At 44.5% G+C, this 8122-nt stretch overlaps 1 long non-coding RNA gene across 1 annotated transcript; it reads right to left on the bottom strand.

The window, feature by feature from the left end:
- Positions 1–6255: 6255 nt before the first annotated feature.
- LOC119368633 lies at positions 6256–7313 on the bottom strand. Its single transcript, XR_005176698.1, has 2 exons — positions 7167–7313; positions 6256–6459 (listed from the first exon to the last, which is right to left on the bottom strand). It is a non-coding gene; the product is annotated as an uncharacterized LOC119368633 (long non-coding RNA).
- Positions 7314–8122: the final 809 nt, after the last annotated feature.

Here is an 8122-nt window from a genome sequence, read left to right on the forward strand (position 1 = left end):
AGTCCACCAAAAAAAGTGACAACAAATATGACATGCCAACATTCTAATTAATTTAACAATAGCACATACAGATAGATCAATATGGCCCTACATGCATGACTGTGTGTACTGGATAGCAGACTATGTGTATGTGTTCGCATGAGTGTGTGTTCATGTACTGGATAGCAAATATGATTGTTTACTTAACACAATAGACTTGACTCTTCCACCCGATTGACGCAATAGACAACAAAGTAAAACGGCCTAAATCAGAATTTGCAACAACTCCATCCTACTGTTTACCATACACCAACCAATAGATAACAAATTTTATAGTAACATGACAATTGTAACCAGCAACTACTTGATAATCTCTCATTCATATACATGATATTCTCTAAATAAAGCAGCAAGCAACAACTCCATCCCGTGGTTGCAATCCTGCAATTTGACAAAGAAATGCACAACACAATCAAACAAATACATTTCTCCAATATCAATACCAATGTCTAATCCTTTTCTCCAATATCTCTCGTTATTTATTAACAATTCTCATCAGGACAACAAAAACAACACAGTTCGGTTCAGTAGTTCAAAAATTCACATATGGATCTTCATGCTAGGATAGATTAATCATTGATAGAAGAATGGGGAGGCATAAAAGAGCACAGAGAGATATTGCCAACGTCGGCCGAGCGTCCTGATCTGGAGACTGGAGCGGAGGGAGGTTTGGAGGTAACCGCTGGGTATCCTGGTCATCCTGGTTGGCTGCACCTGGACTGGTCAAGCGGAGGGAGGTCTGGTCAGTGCTGTACTGGAGCAGGGAGGTCGGAGTTGAGGGTGGTGCGGTTGTGCGGCTGCGTGGGCGGCGAGCCGGCGAGGGAGGGGCGCTCCTAGCAGCGAGGCAGGGGTGGCGGCGGAAGGGGCGCCGACGCCCGATAGTGCCTCATGGGGAAAAAAAGGTGGAACTGCTCCAATTCGGCCGTGAACCCTACCAAATAGGCTTTTTTTGCGAGGTATACCAAATAGGGTTTTTTCATATATATATTTTTAGCATATTGTATCATGTATTTGAGGTCAAACTGGTCCGTTTAGTGCAAATCGCTTGGTTCACCAGTTTCAGATAAAAATAAAAATGGTCCAGTCAACTAGTTTTCCTGATTTTTTTATGTCACTAGTTTTTCCTGGTTTAGTAGCATTGATGGTTTAGAGCATTTAATTAAGGCCGGCGCTAGGGGTGGTCGATCGGCCAAGGTCAATCGTTTACCTCTTGGGATGTTGGATCTTGTTACAGTGTACGTTTAAGGTTTGTTTTCACGAAATTGGTCATCTTGTTTTTGTCCATCATACGCATCACACGTCTCGTGAAAGGGCCTCACTGAAAGTCCCATCACTGAGAGACATTGGTCGCAGCATTCTATTTCAGTTCTGACTACTAATATGGTCAATTTCTTAAACTATGGGTGTAGCTGGCCTCATCTCCCTTATTCTTTATCGTCATGGAGGTGCAAGAAAGGAGGAGACTAGACCGATGTGAAAACCTTTGGCATCTCTCGTTTCAAGGGTTTTGAAGGTTTCTTTGGATGTTCATTATTCGACCCTATGCCACTACGCCGTTCTTCATGCACAACAAAATTGGTTCCTTTTGTTGGGAGTTGGTGTGTTTTCATGGAAATTTCCTGATGTTTGTCCATCGCCGGTGAGAGCTATGTCGACACAACAATGACAAGACCATCTATGATAGCTTCGTCAGGGCCTACTCCGACTATCGCTACCAATGATCACAATCATCTGTTGTTAGTACAACCTTCACCGTTGTTCTTGGTGATGCTAACTGTCCTAGGGTAGAGAAGCATGCTCCATTTGGCTGCCGGATAGCAGACCAAGGACACAGATGGTTCTGGCAAGTCGTCTTCAAACTTAATGCTTTTTTTCATATCAAATATTAGATCATAATCTCACGCTTATAGTAAATCTACATTACCATACCACATCACAAGTAAACTTATGGTTTGATCCCTTGCATGCTAGGGTACACAATTATAGTGTGCTCGGGGCACCCCGTTTCCCGTGACACTGTTAGTAGCCGCTGGTCCTACCATTTGACGAGGGCTATAAATAATGTTGCGTCAATCTACTTTGAGCTAGAGTACGGGCCAAGATTCTCTAGAATGCCCCCGCATTGATGGAGCCTCCGTGCGGTCTTTTATATAGAGGCAATAGTTGGTAGTTTCGTAGCTATTTATTGGGGGATTCGATATGGTCAGATGATTCCTCAATTATGAGAAACCTATCTTTCATAATCGATGAATCTCTCGCATAGATAGGTATCCTTACTCATAGACATGTAAACCATTAGTATGGATTAATAAGGTAACTAGTTTTTGGTCATGACTAGCTTGATTAGATCACACGATGGGAGGGGTGCTCACACTTGCATGTTGTACACTATTCATGAGTACATACATGTTCTTAGTATTTACAAGTAATTCAAAGTTGTTTATATTGTATAATTTGCTTACTAAATTTGATTGAAATGATACAAAAGATTCCTATTGACCATACAAACAACCTCAATCTTGGTGACAATTTTATTTAAGATAATCTTGAGGGCATTTCCAAAAGCATAAGTTCTAACTAAATATAGTTTTTAGCAATATAAATTAAATAAAATGGAATAAAGTCCAATCCATAATCCTATTGACCTATCCCCACTTCGCATTCTCCTTCACCGTGTCACCTTGTGTCGTCGGGGAGGACAACCTTGCTGATGTCGGCGCGCACGCGGAGCCGTAGTTTCGGTCCATCGGGTTCCCGATAGGATCCACACCATGATCGTGCATTGCAGTGCCATTGTGGTGTCGCGATCATCGTAATTGCTATTAGGCTAGCCTCCATCAACCACTGACTCTCCTGGTCATGGCCTCAACGCTGGAGAGTACCTACATGTGGGAGAGGGCTTCCTTTGCCGCACCTCCTCTACCTCCACCTTCCATTCACCCAACTCCGTCTCCCATGACCTCGTCCTCGACCGTATCTTGCATGTGAAGGAGAACATCGATGACAAGTTCTTCTACTAGTACCCCGACGATGACCACCCCGCCACCCTCTCAGACTGGTACACAACACCACCGCCAGCAACTCCATGTCCTCCTCCTCCACCGCAGTAGGCCACACCATTACACTGCACCTATATATTTCTTTTTGTAGAAAATGCACCCTTTTTTTATTGTCCGCTGCAATTTTTTATGTTGCATGTCTACAAAGCATTGATACGGCAAAAACTACCAACCCGCCGTCCTGATAGGAGGTATATGGCAACATGCCACGACACGTCGTGACAGGCGTGCCCTATAGTATCCCTTGTTTTTTGAAAAGAAAAACAAAATACAAGGACGCGACATGTTTGTTTAGTTTGTTTTTGAGAAATGCATGTTTTTTTAGGTTTTTTTAGACAAGCATGTTTTTTTAGATGAAACAAGGAAACGGCTGGCATAAGTGGGTGATAGGCCTAGGGATACGGCTCGGCCCATAATCAGCCTCGGCCCATATAGAAAACCTATCCGAGGGGGTCGCAAGTACGCTCTCCACAAATGGAGGTGCTTCCAGCAGAAGCGAATGCGCCGCCTCTTCCTAGATCTCCGCCGCCGCCGCCTGGGCTCAATGCTGTCACTGCCGCTGGACTCGACACCACCCCCGCCGCCTTGATTGGACCGGCAACCTCCGTCCCCAGCATCCTCTCCTCCAGACGCCAGGTAACCCCAAACCCATCGTCCTCTCATGTCTTCATCTCTGTGATTTGGAGTTCATCCATCGAGTTGCCGGCTGCTGCTGCCCGCTACCCCATCCATCGAGTTGCCGGATGCATTTCGCAACTTATTGTTCTGTTAGTAACACTAGTACTTATCCCTGTTAAGCAGGACCCGATTGAATAATGTAAAAAAAAGAAAAAAAAGAAAAAAACTATGCCGACGGCAAAGCCGTCGGCATAGATGTGGCCAGGGTAGATGGACAGCGCCGCGGATCGATGACGTGTCAGCTATGCCGACGGCTGCCGACGGCATAGCTCCTGGTCAGTGCGCTCTGGATTGGTGACGTGTCACCCGTCACGGCCGTCGGCATAGATTTGACGTCGTTAGCCGGCCGTGATGGCAGTTGTCAGCGGGCCCGCATCTATGCCGACGGCCTATATATGCCGACGGCAGCTGTAGACGTAGTCTGGGATAAGCCGACGGCTGTGATGTGCCGACGGCTGCTGTCGGCGTAGACGCGGATAGCCCGACGGCCAGGAGCTAGCTGTCGGCATAGCTCGGACTAGGCCGACGGTAGCCGTCGGCATATATTTGGCTGTCGGCTTAGAGCCCTGTTCCGGTAGTGCGGGTGCGGCCACGGAGGAGCCATGGAAACTCCGGCTTGAACGCGCCGCGCCAGGCACGGAAGACGGCGGCGAAGGCAAGGCGGTCGAGGAGGCTCAGGCGGGCGTGGATGTTGGCTAGTATATCCACGGAAAGGCTGGCAACGTCGGTGTCGGCTTTCTTTCAATGTCGTTTTAGGCGCATGGCACGCCGGCTAGTTGATAAAATGCCCTGGGTTTTGCTCTGCAATTGATAGATAAAATGCCACATCTTAGCTTCTTTGCCAATTGGCTAAACGAATGCCACATCATCATGTTACTTTGCTAGATGACATGAATGACCAAAATGTATCCCTGACCAAAATAACAGAACAAGAAAAAAATTACTGCAGAAAAGCCTCAGCCTAGAAAGAGAGTAGAAGGCGGCGCGGCCAGGAGGAGGAAGGGCGGAAGAGATACGAGATGGGAGCGTGCGGTGGTGGGCCTGCAGGTGCGCGTGAGAGCGGCTGGCGGGTTGGATGGTTGAGCTCCGGCGGCGGAGGAGCAGTCGAGCGGAACAGAGAGCACGAGTGCACGCGGCTGAGTTGGGACAAACCTGGTCATATGGGCCGGCACGACACGGCCTATGTCGGCTCTTCTATAAAGGCGACTGCTACGAATAATGCTAGCCAGCCGTCCGATCTGGCGCTGGTGATGTTCGATCACAGCCCATCCTCGGCGCGTCCTCCTCTGCAGATTGCAGTGAAGATGCAACAACCCGTCGTCAATCCACACCACGCCTCCTCTGAACACAGCCATGGTGTAGCAAAAGCAAAGGATATATAGCACCTGTGCCGGCGACCATGCAGCACCGGAGCTGCCGGAGATGCTGCATCATAGCTCCAAAAAGAGCCGCCGGAACAAATTATATCTTTACCGACCCAATTAAGGTATCAGTGTTTGCTCTATTAGGCAAAAATGTACGCACTTTTTGCAGTTCATTCGACGTGGGCTGAGTGTCAAACAAAGGACAAACGAATGCAGCAGGAGTGAAGCAATGAACCTTCCGTATTCTAGATAGGAGGAGATTATAGGCCATCATTGATTCCTTCTCATGAATTTTTGTGTTACAAAATATTTATAGAATATTAGGTTACTAAGATAGATATAATTTGTCCGTCCAAATGAAAACCACTTTAAATAGAAAACCTTGGAGATTAGAAAACTGATATAAATATGGGGAACAAAAATTGACGTATTTTTTATAGTAAAGATTTGTCTTAAGTAAGTGAAGTTGTTCTGCACAGTTTATAATAGCACAATTAAAATCATTTTGTAACAGCCAATCTGTTACTGGCCCATGCGAATAGTCCAACTCAAAGGCTCCTAGCCCTCGCTCCTAGCCCGCCGGTGGCCACCCCGGCCCCGGCGTCCACGCACCACTCCGGTGGCCACTCCGGCCCCGTTGTCCACGCATCATCATCTCACGGTCTCCAACAACGACAATGTCATGGCTTTGACCAATCTCAACTTCGACGTCGGTCAGGATTTCGCATCGGAGGTTTGGAAGAAGTGGGGGTGTCCCGTTATTTTGTGTGCAAGAACGAGTGAATCTATTTGGTCCCAATAGCCAATAAGTCATACATCAAGTTCATACATCAAGTTCTGCAGAATGTATGGTTATGTTTAACACTTAACAGATTTGGCACTATCTGGTGTGTAGTTCGAGAGTTTGATGAAAAACCGTTCTGGTTGAAATCACAGTATTGAACTTCGGTGGTAGACTAGTTTTTTTTTTAAATGCATCCCACTACAGTGAGTGTATGTACGTGTTTGTGAGCATCCGCAATTACACCGTGTTAAAAAAGGGCATGATACGGGTATAAAGAGTATAGGATAATAAAGAACTTGGATTCAAATTATTCCAGGTAGAAAAACAATTCTTAATGCTCCCAAGTGAATCTTTATTCCCAAACTTTATTCTTAGTCATTTTCTTGCTACAAATCTCTGTTGCAGTAGCAGGCACCGCCACTACAGGTCCCACCTCCCTTACCATCTCGCTTGCAGATGTCATTACAAAATGAAGGATCTGAACAAGGAGTGTAAGGTTCACGGCGCCCCTCGACGCCAATGTTAGCTTCCATGCCTACGACAATAGAAAAATAAAAGGTAACATCAGAACTTGTTGCAGTTCGTATCTAAACTCAGTTTTTTCAAAAAAAAAAAAACTCGGATTCTATGAAATCTATGTACTATGCAAATAGTAGGACAGCAATGGAGTGCTAATACAAACACAGGAAGAACAGCTGTTGATACCTTTTATGTCATTGCAAGTGACTGGTATCTAATTACGATGTACAATGAAAAACCATACGTACCACGAAAGAATTGTAATGGTGGTCATAAAATCAAAAGGAATATACCTCTTGTCTTTCATGCCATTGTTAAATAACACTAGATTTTAAGTACTACGAGTCGTAATAACTTTCATATAAGGGGATGAGCGCGGCCGCTCAAGTTTGCAGTTTGAGGAAAAAGGAAAAAGAATTTTTTTTTGTGAGGATGAGGAAAATGATACTTGCCTATCCTAACTAAACACCTCACTCAAATAGGTACGGTTGAAACACTTTTCTACATGATCTTATTTCTTCTTTTCTCTTGCAAAAATACTTGCATATCTTAACTTGAATGATCAAACTTCAGAATACTAGTGCCTAATAACCTTATAAGAAACATTCATATCATTGGCAACGGAGAATTATGCAATAGCATCAAATTTTTATCTAGCTCCAGAAAACCACAAATTCCTATATACTTACCCCAGTTGATAAGCTATAGTAAATTAAAATGTACCTATGTTCCTCCCTGATGCTTCACTCGACAATAAAGTGCTTGAAATCATCATAAGTGCCATCAAGAAATGAACACTGGAGTTGATCCGGATTAGAGCCATTACGAAACTGTTTACTGTTCTCTTCTCCTATGTCTTTTTGGTTGTGGTTGTTGTAGACATGTACTACTTAGCTGGTTCCTTCTGCTGTTTATATAGAGGCACGGCCGGTTCCTGGAGTATCAATTTTTGCGGTTTAATTCGTTCCTGCTTTGGCGTGTTTCCTTTTTACAATTCGCCGTAATTAATTAGGATCCTCGAGATAATACGTACATCATGGAATATCCTGTTCGACTACAAAAATAACAATAACAATTTATTAGCATTCCATAACACAGCTAGGGCATTTATTTCCTCCTAAAAATAACCATAAAAAATTAATTAGTTTTCCATAATAACATTATGACATATTATCTGCTCCCAAAATTATTTACAGACGAAATTAATTTGTAATGCTCCATACCAAGTTTATGTCTTTTTTTTGCAGGCACCAGATTATGGCATTTATTCGCTATCAAATTACATACGAATCAACATGTGGTTGAGTTGGTTAGGTGGACAGTGGTATTCCCAACCCACCAGGGTTCAAATCCTGGTGCTCGCATTATTCCTGGATTTATTTCAGGATTTTCGGCGATGCGCTTTCAGTGGGAGGAGACGTTCCCGTCGACGCCGAGGCGCCTACGGTGACTTCGTAAATCTCAAGATGATATGCCGGCTCAGTCTCTCGGAGGTGCTCATAGGGGTAGGGTGTGCGTGTGTGCGTTCATAGGAATGAGTGTATGCGCGTGTATATGAGCGCTTATGTCTGTACTAATGCTCAAAAAAATTACATACGAAATTAATTTGTACTCCATAACAAGATACATGGTGTAAAAAAATATGTCATCTTGATAGCTCGTTTTCTTTTATTGAATTT

This window comes from Triticum dicoccoides, chromosome 2B, assembly GCF_002162155.2.
Source record: "Triticum dicoccoides isolate Atlit2015 ecotype Zavitan chromosome 2B, WEW_v2.0, whole genome shotgun sequence".
Taxonomy (NCBI): Eukaryota; Viridiplantae; Streptophyta; class Magnoliopsida; order Poales; family Poaceae; genus Triticum; species Triticum dicoccoides.